This window comes from Galeopterus variegatus, unplaced genomic scaffold (genome assembly GCF_000696425.1).
Source record: "Galeopterus variegatus unplaced genomic scaffold, G_variegatus-3.0.2 Scaffold157, whole genome shotgun sequence".
Lineage (NCBI taxonomy): Eukaryota > Metazoa > Chordata > Mammalia > Dermoptera > Cynocephalidae > Galeopterus > Galeopterus variegatus.
This window is the reverse complement of record NW_007726268.1, coordinates 141,591-154,533: the sequence shown is the minus strand read 5'-3', so window position 1 is coordinate 154,533 and position 12,943 is coordinate 141,591.

The window sequence follows — 12,943 nt, the reverse complement described above, 5'->3', positions numbered from 1 at the left end:
CACAGTGGTGCCGTGTCTGGTAGGTGCTCTATAAATATGAGTTGAATGAATGAACCACCTGATGAGGTAGACGGTACTATCACAGTTTATAAATGAGGAAATTGAGGTGAGAGAGAGGTACTCGCCCAAGGTCACACACCTATTAAGTGCTGGAGCCAAGGTACAGACCCAGTTCTGTTAACTTGGAAGCCAGCTGTGGTAGTTTCCTACGGCTGATGTAAGAAATTACCACCAACTGAGTGGCTTAAAACTGTACAAATTTATTGCCCTGCAGGTCTGGAGGTCAGAAGTCCAACGTGCATCTTGCTGGGCTGACTTCAAGGTGCTCCAGAGCCTCATCCCTTCTCTAGGGAGAATCCATTTCTTTGTTTTTTCCAGCTTCTGGAGGTTGTGCACATTTGCTGGCTTGTGGCCCCTTCCCTGTCTTCACAGGCACCATCATGCTTGTCTCTCACCCTACTTCTCTCTACTCCAGCCCAGAAAGTTTCTCTGATTTTAAGGATCCATTGGTTAGATTGGACTCAACCTGATAATCCAGAGTAATCTCCCCATCTCAGCATCCATAACTGTATCTGCAAAATGTCCTTTTTGCCATGTAAGGTGACATATTCACAGGTTCCAGGGACTAGGATGTGACCATCTTGGGGGGCCAGGATCTGGCCGCCCCCCAGTGCTCTGAGCTGCTCCCTGGCTAGGGTCTCTGGAAAGTTCCTGGCAGAGCTTAGTTCTGTTTGCAGGCCTGTTTTCCTAAGAATCCAGGTGGGGTTGTCATAAGTAAGTCCAACTGTCCAACTGAAACCCTCACAGCCAGAGGCTGGGTGCGGGAGGGCAGAGTTGAAGACGCACATGCGGGGATGGAGCTGGCCAAGGGAGAGGAGCATGTTCTGGGCTTGAGGCACAAGGACATTTGGTGGGGGTTGGAGGGGGGGTCAGTGTGGCTGGAGAGTATGGTGCAGGGGTGGGAGTTAATGAGAGGGGGTGGAGGTGGGGCTGGCAAGGTCAGCAGAGGCTGGACTGTGAAGGGCCCTGCAAAGTTTTCAGCAGAGAAAGGCATGGTCGGTCTTGTATTTCAGAAGCCTTGCTAGGGCTGCGCTTGCTGAGACTGGAGGCTGGGACTCCTACTGGGAGGCTTTGGGGTAGTTGGGCAGCAGTGGTGGTTACACAGAGGAGCAGTGGTGGAGGAAGCGACAGAGGAACACACCCAAGAACTACAGGAGGGGAGGTGACAGGTGTGGGATTGCCTGAGTGCAAGGATGGTCTGGGAGGGAGGTGGAGGATTCGGCTGGGGCTGCCCAAGCCAAACTTGATTTGGGGATAGATTGAGTGCCTCTCCCTTTTATGAGTGTCATTGAGGTAACACTCTCCTGCCTCAGTTCTCCAGACACGCCCAAGCACCCTCTCAGCTCTGAGAACTGGCCTGGTGGCCGCAGGTCCTTACTCTTTGGGCCATCCGTCCCCGTAGAGCTCTCCAGCTGCACTTGAAGGAGGGGTCTGCTTCATTACAGAGATACCCCTCACCATGATTCTCTTAAAACCCACTTGGATGCATGCTTTGCTAGGATTCATGCTGTGCTAGGTGAAAAGTCATGCCCAGAATGGAAACTCCATTCCCAGGAAGGAGAGAGAAGGGGAAAAGTAGAAACTGATAGTAGAAACCCTAATCAACCCAATCCTTGATCCCAACTCAGCTAGAAACCTAACTCTAACTCCAACTGCAATTCAACCCAACCCAACCCAACTCAACTTGAACTCCAGCTCTAACGGTAGTCCTAAACCAAAACCAAACGCAGCCTAAGTTCAACCTCAGCCCAATCCAACCCAACCCAACTCAACCTTACCCCTAACTCTAAACCTGGTTTTGAACCCAACACAACACAACTTTAATCCCAAACAAACCAACCCAATTCTAATCCAAACCCTAACCTAACCGCACAGCAACCCCAACCCAACTCTAACTCCCGAAGCCTTCCATTAGTGACTTCTCAGGAAGGCCTCATAAGTACGCCACAGCAAATCTCTGAACTTTAAGGTAAAGCAGAAGCTCAGCACTGCTCAGCCCACAATCCAGATGGGTGAAGGGAAAGAAAGAGGTAGTGAACCCCAGGAAGGCCAGCAGAACCAAGAGTGAGATTATGGCCTCCTGGGATGGGCACTGGGGTGTGCCAGGCTTTCCTGAGCAGGGCTGCTGGGTCCCAGCAGCAGCAGAGCCTCGGCGCGCCTGTGCTTTTGCCTGGGCCGCTGCCAGCGCATCCTCTTGTTCACTCTCTTACAAAGTCTTTGCTGGAGAGGGCCATCCACAGAGCACGTGGCCCAGACGGGCCAGGAGCAATGGGGTAACCGTAGGCCATTACTCGAGTCTTCAGAGGAGTGGAAGGAAGGAAGCTGGGAAGGGTGTGCAGAGGCTTGGAGGGGGGACTCCAGGGAAGAGGGGAGCTGGGAACAAGAGACGTGAGGGCCCTTCCTAAAGGAAAGAAAATTGGGCTGTCACCAAGACGCTATTAGCCTGCTTCCTCCAATCTGTTTAAACCTCTACGCAGGAAGCTGGGGTGGGAGGAAAGCATCCAAGAAGCAGACACCCAAACCCACCACATTTCTCCGCTGAGAGAAGCAGACGGCAGGTTCCAGATGCAGGCAGCAGCTGCCCAGGGCATTTCCCTCCCGGACGCAGCTCTTATCTAATCTCGTTGCAAAGTGCACACTGGTACCTGCTCCCACCACCACTTCTGGCTGCTTGCCCCAGGGCGCCTGCGTGTGTGCCTAGCAGGGAGCCCCATGCATCCTTTCAGGGACAGGACTTCTACTGGGGTGCTGGCGGAGGCCGGGGCTTCTGGTCCAGGCTCCAGGATTTGAGGCGTTCCCATTTGCTTGCTGACATATTTTATTGTCCCCAACCAAAAGGACACATGCACGGAGGCCACGTAGCTTCCACTGCCATCCAAAGTGGTTTGGAAGTGCAGTTGTCCTCAGTGTCCCCTAAAAATATCGTGACTTCAATAAGGAGCCTGAGTGGTGCTGGGGGCCAGCCCTGCCCGCCCACTGCCAGCTGGACCAAGTCCTGTGCTGCGTCACCAAGTCAGGAGTCCAGGGGCCTCCGTGGAGACTGGCCTGGGAAGCTCGGCTGCTCCCTCCCCAACCTTGTCCTGGGCAGTAGTAAGGGCACAAACAGTACTGCGGTGGATGCTGAGGTCTGAGGGACCCCAATGCTTGGTCTGCCCTTGGGGGAGACTTGGCATTTCTGTGCCTTGATTTCCACAGTTGAAAAGTATCAGCGCAGGGCATGGCCCTGCTTGAGGAAATGCTAATCCTATGCCCACCACTATACCAGCTCTTCCGACCAGCCACAAGACCACGGGCAGGTCATGAGCCTCTTCCTGCCTCAGTTTCCTCATCAGCAAAATGGAGATAATGATAGTGCAGTACTTACTCACGCAGGTGTTGCCAGCATTAAGTTGATCCACACAAAGTCAATTCATACAAAGTGCTTACCACGCCGCCTACCAGGCACTCAAAAAACCACTGGATATTGTTATTCTTGCTACTCATCCTTTGGGTCTCGATAAAAATTTAGCTGCCTCCAGCCAACATGTTTACAATAAGCAGACTTTGCCTCCTCTCTCATCACGTCCTTTGCTTTCCTTCATGGCTCGCCACACATTGGTAATTATATATTTACGTGGGCAATATTTTCATTTCCTGCGTTTCCTCCACCAGACTGGAGCCTCACGGGCAGGGCTGGGATTTGCTCCCACAGGACATCCAGGCCTCATGCAGCCCCTGCGAGTGGCAGGAGTCAATAAATATCAGATGAAGAGTCATCAGATGATTGAACGGTCTTCGATACACTTTCGTCACTCTGCCTTGCTGCACAGTGACCACACCAGACGCCTGCTGTGTGTGACCCTCTGAGGGAGGCCCAGCCCACCAAGAGCTGCAGGAAGGCCCCTCTCTGAGCAGCAGGGAGTCTCCGGCCCACCACTGACCACACGTGCCTGCAGGAGTGGGGACAGGCTCTGGCCACAGAAGAAAGCTGCTCAGCCTTGTCCTCCCTTCTGTCTGAACACCAAGGGGAAAAACAGGGCAGTTTGAGCCCTTCTGGGAACTAGGAGAGGGTGGGGTCGGGAGATTTCCAAAGCCGCTTCTGCCCTTGTAGTCAGCTGATCTGGGGGACACACCCAGGCCCTTGCCCTGGGACTTGATACCTCTCGGGTTGCCTCTACCCAGTGTCTCCCGTGTCACCTGCAGCTGCTCTAGCCATTAGCTCCGGCCCTCATGGGGGCCTGAATGGGTGGCAGCTTGTCTGAAGTCCAGGATGGATGTCCCCCGTACAGTCCATACAGAACGGACTGCAGGCCCCAGCCACCAAGGGCGGAGAGAGGCCTAGGCTTTGGCACGCGGGGAGTGTATTGTCTCAAATTACACAGGTGACATTTAGAAGCCAGGATAGATCTTGAAATACAGTTGCAGTATGGACGGCCTTCTCCTTCCTCGCCTCCGAGCCAGCAGCACCATGGCGGGAGACCCCTGCGACAGCCTTCATTTCCGGACGTCCCAACGGGCGGGGACTGTTCAGTCCGCTGACTTGTTCCAGGTGCCATTTTCTCAAACACAGCAGCTGTAGTTTAAAGGAAAAAGAAAGGCCTCCTCACATCCCCAACCCTAGATAAACAAACTCGCTTTCTACGGAAGAGTCCCGACAGAAACGGGCATGCTGAATATCCCAAACACATAAATCATTAGCGAAAGCCTGAACGACAGTAAGCAGATGACCAGGGCGAGGCAGGGTGGGGACACTGTGCCATCATTACAGTAGCACTTTACATCAAGTCGGGTGCTTGGTAGGAACCCAGTGGTGACCATGGATGGGGCAACATGCTTTGCCCAAACCCCTGGGGCAGATTTAGGGGAGCCCTAAATTGGGGCGAGAAATGGAGACTTGAACACAACTGCCACATACAAGAATGACTGCCGTAAGGAACCAGGCAGCCCCGTCACATGAAAATCTGACACTGACTTGTCTACAGGGAACGGCTCTCTCAACGGTGAAGAAGCTTATGTCACCGAGACGAGACTTGAACACAACTGCCACATACAAGAATGACTGCCGTAAGGAACCAGGCAGCCCCGTCAAATGAAAATCTGACACTGACTTGTCTACAGGGAACGGCTCTCTCAACGGTGAAGAAGCTTATGTCACCGAGACGGAGAACATCAAGAGCTTAACACACCGCAGAGCTCGGTGCCGCTTGGACAGACCTGGCTGAGCCTGAAAGGGGATTTTCCACAGGAATGAAATGCAGGAGCAGTGAGAAGCCCACCGCCTGGGCCACTGAGTTGAAGAGTTACAAAGGTGCCGCTGGACGCCTGTGCACATGTGATCTGCCAGTCACAACCGTCAGCTCTTCTCATCCCCGTGATCTGTACTGAATTGTTACAGAAACAAACTGACCTGCAATTTAGGGGCTTCTCACACAGCTGGAGAGACCCCATCGAACCTGAAAACAAGCTCGCCCTCCCCAGGCCCCACCTACACAGGGGGAGGGCCCAGGGTGCACATGACCCCCTCTGCATCTCCAGCTGATATGCACAATGCCCAGCACAAAATCAATAAGAAATAAATACATGTTAAAGGAAGGAAGGAAAAATGCCAAGTCTCTTAGCTCTCCCTTTCTTCCTACAAAATGCTTCTTGAGAGCCTTCCTCAAAGGACACTGACTACAGGGTGTGTTTCCACCTCTCCCAGCACATGCGTCATTGCAGGACTGGCAGCGGGAGGTGTGTGTTGGGGGATCCTGTGGGTTCTGTGAGGGTGAAGAGCACTTTGGTCCTCACCTTCAACCCCCACCTCGCCAGGCAGGAGTGGATCCTCTAGAGGTGCCTAATAAAGACCTAATGAATGACTATGGACAAGGAAAGAGAAGATGGAGTCTGATACACCGGGACATCCAAGTGGAACCTGGAAAGTCCCACTCAGCAGAAGATCTTGAGAGAAGCAAAACTGATGCAGGGAGGGGATGTGGAGGGACCGGGAAGGAAGGCCACCCTGTTCATTTGGTAAAGGAGAAAGCTATATGTGATGGAAAAATGTGATGGAAAAATGCAAATCTAAACCACAATGAGTGATCACGTCATGCCCACTAGGGTGGCTGGAATCAGGAAGACAGGCAATCATAAGTGTTGGCAAGGAGGTGGGGAACTTAGAACCCTTGTATGCTGCTGATGGCAATGGAATATGGCACGGCTGCTTGGAAAAGTCTGGCGGCTCCTCAAAAGTTAACAAAGAGTCACTGCACAACCCAGCGATTCCACACCTCGGTGTACACCCAAGAGAAATGACAGCATATGTCCGCCCAAAAACGTGCACGTTAATGTTTCCAGCAGCACTGTTCATAAGAGCCAAAATGTGGAAATGACCCACATGTCCATCAACTGACGAGTGTGTAGGCAAATGTGGTCTCCCCATACAACGGAATACTACCCAGCCAGAAAAAGAATAAAACACTTATCCATGCTATAGCCACATGAACCTTGAAAACGTTATGCTGAGTGAAATAAGCCAGACACAAAAGACCACATATGCTGTGATTCCATTTACATGAAATGTCCAGAAGGGGTGAATCTACAGAGACAGACAGCAGATGGATGTTTGCTCAGAGTGAAGGGAGCGGGGAGAGGAAGGACGGGTGACTGGTAATGGAAGTGGGCTTTCTTTTGGGGCTGTGAACTGTGGTGATGGTTGTACAACTCTGTAAATGTACCAAAAGCTGTCAAATTATACACGTCAAATGGGTGAATCGTTTGGTTTATGAGTTATATCTCAGTAAAGCTGCTAAAGAATGACGGCTGTGGGTTCACGTCTCAACTCAGCCACTTTCTAGTTTTGTGACCTGGATGCATCTCTCTGAGCCCTGTGTCCTCCATGGCAAAGCCACGACACCTACCTTGTGGGGGCTGTTGGGAGATTGCTTAGCTCCCAGCTGGGCACCAGGTAAGCCTCAGTCAACTCATGTGGCACCTCCAGGGGCTGGAAGGAGACGGGCCAGAGTCTTCCCTCTCAAATCCACCAGGATCAGCCGACACTCTGGGCTTGTGTGGCTGGTCCACCTCTCAACTCCCTGGGCTTCCTAAAGAATGCCAGCAACCAGAGATGGCATGGTGCTTGGTCACAGTTGGCCAGATGACATCAGGAATGAAAGACCAGGGCAGGATTTAGTTAGCAGACCCCACATCTGAGAGCCCTCCAGATGGGAGAGTGGAGGGAATTCCAGTCCAAGGCTCAGACATCTCCTCCCCCAGGACTATGGTGTCCCTGCTCGTGATAGCCTTGATCCACATGGTCACCTACGCTATGTCTCTGATCACAGCTCACCGAGCACCTCCGAGAAAGCAAGTACCTGCCCTACCAGAAGGGCAAGGGCTCGAGCCCAAACACAACCCCTCGCTCTGCCTTAACTCCACCTGTTCCCAAGGTCTCTGAGATACAGCACTCCCTGGGAACCCACCCTGTCCCCCAGGCCCAGAAGTGCCAGCCACACAGGCTGCTTCCATGCTGCCCCCAGCTCTGAGCTGGGGTGTTTTGTACTTCACAGTTTATGCCTCTTCCCTCTCTCTACAGTTGTTGGTCACAGAGAACATTTCACAACTGGTTGGGCCCAGGCACCAACGCGAGTTCTCTCTGCCCCCGCCTTGCTATTGCTGACTCGAAGAAATGCATAAAGGAGGGGAGAGTGTGGGGACAGCGCTCCTGGGTACTATGTCCTGCACTTTGTCAGAATGCCTCCCTTCAACCCACCCAGCCTGGCAACGCCTTTGGCCTGTGGGATATAGGAACCGTCTGTATCTTGCAGACGGGGGGCATCCCTGGGGGGCAAGAGGTGGTGGGAATTCATGAGTCCAAAGGTTCAGTGGACACACACACAGTGTCCGTGATGACCAGGAAAGCACACCACAGTCCAGCGTGGGGCTGTGGGTGGCAGCAGTGGGGATGCGAGGTGCACTCCAGGATCAGCTTGACTGTGGCACCCCTGCACGCTGGCCATGAGATGCTGGGTAAGTGGCTGGACCACTCCGAACCTCTGTTTCCTCATCTGTGAAATGCAGATGGCTGTTGTGAGGTCACAGTGAGAAAAGGCAAGCAAAATGGCTTTGCCCAGTGCCCAGAGGACACTCAGTGATTGGTGGCACATTGTAGATTGACACATACATTGCTGAGGTGGGCACACCAACCACAGGGTCTGTGTCTCCCATTTCTAAATGAACATGAACACACATGGGGGCCCTGTGCTGGGCAATCTGACCTAAGCACAGAGTGAAAAGGACCCTGGGGGCCGATCCTGTGGTGCACTCGGGAGAGTGCGGCACTTGGGAGCGCAGCAGGGCTCCCGCCGCGGGTTCGGATCCTATATAGGGATGGCCCGTGCGCTCACTGGCTGAGCGAAGTGCGGACGACACCAAGCCAAGGGTTGCGATCCCCTTACCGGTCACAAAAAAAAGACAAAAAAAAAAAAAAGAAAAGGACCCTGGGCCAGAAGGGAGATGGGCAGACAAGCGAGGGGCTCACAGCACCAGGCCCTGTTGTAAGTGCTTTACTGTGTCAATCATCCCTAAGTCCCCACCGGGATGCCACAAGGTGGGGACTGCCATTAATCCCATTTCACGGGCAAGGAAAGCAAGGGTCAGAGAGCTTAGGTTTGCCCAAAGAGGCACAGCTAGAAAGTCGCAGCAAGTGATGGAAACTGTCCTCAAACAGAAATCCCAAACAATGTGGGTTCAAGTCCCAGGTCTGCCGCTTACGAGCTTGATGGCTTTGAAAGTGTCTCAAGGCCTCACCTGGGGGAGCCTCCAGGATGGAGGACCGTGAAGGGCACAGGGCTCATGTTTCATGTCGCCCCAAAGTCTGGGGAGCTCCTTACTGCCCCCAGGTGCTATTAGAGCACCCAGGGATGCACAGGTGAGAGGTGAGCAGCCCATGCGACCTCCCCTGGCAGGTGCGAGTGCACAGGGGTGGTGTGAGCACATGTGTGATGCTGAGGCATGTGGAAGCATGGGGCAAGTGCATGAGGAGAAGGTGACCTCTCAGAGGGGCCAAGTGGGGGGGGGGCTCAATGACTCAGGCCAGCTCTGGCGCAACCCGGTGCAGCCTGGAGCAGCCAGGCAGGCCAGCCTTTGAAGAAAGGGCAGTCTTGCCAGTGATCCTGGGGCCCCAGAGGCCTTGAGCACAGGCTGCAAGGGACAGGGCCATTGCCCGGGGTCGAGCCCTCTCCCAGACTGAGTTCTCAGATGCTCCCGTGTGTGTGTGTGTGTGTGTGTGTGTGTGTGTGTGTGCTGGAGGATATGTGTGCACTTGAGGGTCTCAAGACAGCTCCCCGAAGCTCCTCTCAAGTCAGCGTGGCTCCAAGGACATCAGAGCTCTCCTCCCATCCCTCTTCTGTTCTTTCTCACACCCGTCTCTGCTAAAGCTCTGTTCTGCTCTTTTTGACTAGCTCCCCCTGCTCATCCTTCTTTCAGCCCACAGAGGGGCCCTCCCAGACCCTCAGATTATTTTAGGCTGCCCTGTTTCTGGCCATCCAAAGCATGCCATGCTTTCTCTCCTAATACAGAGCCGAGTCCCTGTCTCTCCCCACTAGACTGTGATCTCCAAGAGGGCTTGTGCATCCCAGTCTCTGCTGGACCCTAGCATGCAGTGCTCCAGGAATAATCGTGGATGGACTGGAGGCAGGGAGGAAGGAGGGCTTCCTCTCAAGCCAGCCAAGGCCAGAGGTGTTCATCAAGTATCAATCAAGGAGTCCTTCCTGGAGGAGGTAGCTGATGAGCCACAGGACCCATTCTCTCCTGCTGTTGCTCAGCTCCACATGTGGACCTCAAACGAACCTCCTGCCATTGGCCTTTTCATGGCTGGGGCCAGCACAGCCTGGGGCCACTGTGTCCTAGGAGAACCACGGCAGGCTTAGGCGCATCCCTTCTTACCCGCCTCATCAGAGCATCTTTGGAAAAACAAATTCCTGGCATCTCAGGGCTGTGGGCTGCTGGCAGCCATGTGTCCCTGTTTGCCTAAGACTGAAGCGGGCCCAGGGGCATAGCATCTAATCTGGGGATCCTGATGTCAGTGGCCGGCCACATAATTGGCATGAAGGGCAGTGGTGGCGGACACCTCACTTGGGGACACATCCATCAGACTGCTGAGTACCTGAAGTCTGGCCCTTATTTAATTTTGTCCTTTTCAATTTCTCCCTTCCACCCTTCTGCAGGGACAGATGGGCTCAGACAACTGTGGGGCGGATCTCATTCCACAACGGTGTTTTTCCATTTTCTTTCCTGACTGCCCATGTCTAACCTCCCTCCCAAGAACATTAGGGTCTCTGCTCCAGGAAGCTCCCCCTACCTTGCCTTTGGCCCTCTCTTTCTTGTTCATTTTTACATCTTCTAGGAAATGACTGATGACTGTCTTACCCTCCGAGGGTGGGATGGGGAAGAGAACACTGAACATAATTCATACCACTTCGTGTATTTGGAACTTCAGGAAGCCAGCACCGTCCAAATGGTGTTCTGCATTAGAGGAAAGCAGTAGAGGAAAACTGAAAAAACCTTTCCACCTCCGCACCCCAAACCAGACCCTCCTTAAAAGGAAAAAAAAAAAAAAGGTTTCTGTACACTCAAGTTCCCACAGTGATATAATGTAAGTTTTTAAACAACACAAACATTTACCTTGGCAAGTGGCCCCGTGGAAAGAATAGGCATTATTGACACAACAGAATAAGTTAAAAAAGACAAGGTGACTCCCCAAGGAAGCGGAGAACGTGGCGCCTTTGCAAGAGTCTATTCATGGGATGCCAGAGTAAACAGGCCCTGGGCCCCTGGGCCCTGAGAGGGCACTGTGACAGCCCTGCTGCCCTGCCTCCTGGGGCCCAACTGTCTTCAGGGTGCCTTCGTTGGTTGATTGTCAAATATGCAGATTGAATAACCATGCAGGGGCATGTCTTCCTCAGGGCAGCAGGTGTCTGCCCTCAGACTGCTGGAGGGACACAGGTAGGTCCTGCATGGACTTCTGTCCAGCGTTGGGACAAGGAGCAGATAGGCCCTGGGGGAGCAAGCAGAGAAAGCTAGCTGGTCAACTAAGTCACTAGAAAGAGAGAGGGAGAAAGAGAGGAAGGGAGGGAGGGAGGAAGGGAGGGAGGGCAGTAGGTTTCCTCTCCAGCCGTCTGGATGTTTCAAACAAAGAAGGGAGTAGGAAAAATAACTGGTGAAAAGAGCGGAAACTCTGGAGTCCAGCGTGGATTCAAATCCCCACCCTGGGATTTTGGACCATTTGTGGACGTTCCCTTTCTGGGCCTCAGTTTCCACATCTGTGAAATGAGAGCTGAGGACAGTCCCTGGCTTACAGGTTGTCACAAGGCTAAAGGGAGCTCCTGTGATCAACACACACTCAGCTCAGTGCCAGGCTGGAGGTCAGCACAGAGGGTGTTTTAACACGGGGGAAGGAGGTCAGGAAGGTGGGGCAGGCAGGTGGCTCCAGGTGGGACCCGAGGGAGGACCCTGGTTCTGGCTTGAGGATGTCAGCAGGGGTCCTGCACCTGGGCTCCAGATATGGGGCAGGAATGTCTGTTCCCTCCACACCCTGGGAGAGTTTCACCCTGACGCCCCCATGGCTTCACTGCAGGGCAAAGCACATCCTAAGACCTTGGCACCACAGCCTGGGCCTGCACCCATCTCCTCTAGAGATGGGGAAACTGAGGTACAGAGAGCAAGTCACCTGTCCAGTTGGAATCATCAGCCCTGTGAGGACTGGACAGGGCCAAGAATCACTGTGTGGCCCCACCTTCCTTCCCAGTGACAGGAGCACACACCGGCATGGCCTCTGTGGCTTGTGCCCTGTCCAGCTGTGGTTCCTGGCCAGGGCAGGTGCTGGCTACTGTCATCCTCCTGTCAGGGGCCCAGGAAGAGGGAAGTGTCCTCGGAGGCTCTCTGAATTCACTGAGCCCGAGGGCTCGCAGGCCTTGTCCAAACAGCTTCGATTAGTGCCACCTGTTCTGTTTAGGTGGATCTTTCCACCTAATTGAATTCTGGGTCTCTCCAGAACCCCATGCACACGTCCAGAGGCAACATGGAAATTTTAGGAAAATGCTTCTTTAATAGCAATGTAAAAGCTGAGGCCTGGATGTGTACCCATTCTTGTGGCCTCTGAGTCCTTTCCCTGGGTCCCGGGTGGGGGTTCTGGAAGCTTCCCTAAGATATTGCACACCTGAGGAATCTCTGCTCTCAGTGTCTACATCTGTAAAATGGGACAGCAACTGGAGCAAATGACCAAGGCAACGAAAGATCTTGGTGGCTTCATCCCCACAAGAGCAGGTACCGAGAGCCTCCTGTGTCCAGTCTTGGACCAGAAGCTGGGGGGGAAATAAGATAAAGTCTCTGCCCCATGGAGCTTCTAATCTTACACAGAGAGAGGGACGAGAAACACATACACAAATAAACAAACAGAATTGTCATTTGTAGTCATAGGGATATGAAAATGAAACAGGGATATAAAGATGAGAAGAACTTGGGAAGGGAGGGTGTGGGGGGGTCCACTTCAGACTGAGTGGTCTGGGAAAGCCTCTTTGGGGAGGGGACAGTAGAGCTGTGACTTGGAGGCTGAGAAGGATGCAGCTACAGGGAGAGAGTTCCAGACAGTGGGATGGCATGTGCAAAGGCCCTGAGGCAAGATGGGCTTGGTATATTCCAGAATAGCAGGTGGCCAGTGGGTTGGAGTGGTAGCAGAGGTGGGCAAGGCAAGTGGGCTGGACCACACAGGGCCTTGTAAGACCTCAGTATCCAGAGACAGAGAGTCTTCTCCAAGCTCTGTGGGCTCAGATCAGGAAAGTGAGGGACTCACCATCTGTCTTGGAAGTTGTGTGAAGGGTACAACCCCCCCCGCCCCCGCCGCTCCCTTGCTCAGCCAGGCAGAAGA